Source organism: Pteropus alecto, unplaced genomic scaffold (assembly GCF_000325575.1).
Source record: "Pteropus alecto unplaced genomic scaffold, ASM32557v1 scaffold155, whole genome shotgun sequence".
Taxonomy (NCBI): domain Eukaryota; kingdom Metazoa; phylum Chordata; class Mammalia; order Chiroptera; family Pteropodidae; genus Pteropus; species Pteropus alecto.
The window spans coordinates 23828792-23829328 of NW_006438113.1; positions in this window are offsets into that span (position 1 = coordinate 23828792).

Genomic DNA, 537 nt, shown 5'->3' on the forward strand with positions numbered 1-537 from the left:
TCTTAGTAATTTTGTCATATTTTATTTAATAGAAGGAAGTTATTAGGTCCAGCCCACACTTAAGAAGATAGGCGTGATTTTCAGCATCATGGGCCTTTGGAGGTCCTCTCAGAGGCTTCCTACCACACTAACCTACTGCCCTGCAGCCTGTGCAAAGGGGAAATCTGCACTCCTGTTGTTTTCTCAGGAAAGACACAGATAGCCTCTGCTCGGGAATAATAAGAACTTCAATGTCTTGCTGCCCTTCAGCCTCCTCTCTGTCCTCAAACACATAAACAAATTGGCCCAAGCATAGGATAAGTCAGGGTATGGGGACACAATTCTGTGTTTCCTCCCAAGTTTATGATTTCCTTTATTATTGAGAATTTTGATTTAACATGGAAATGAGGTAGCTTGCCTCTTCATCTATTATTTTTCCAAATTTGTTTTTACCCCGAATCCTTAAAGGATTGAATTTTTGAAACCCAAGAGCATATCACTGACTTTCTTGATTTTCATATTCTGCTGTGTTCTTATTTATTTGAGGAAAAGAAGTAT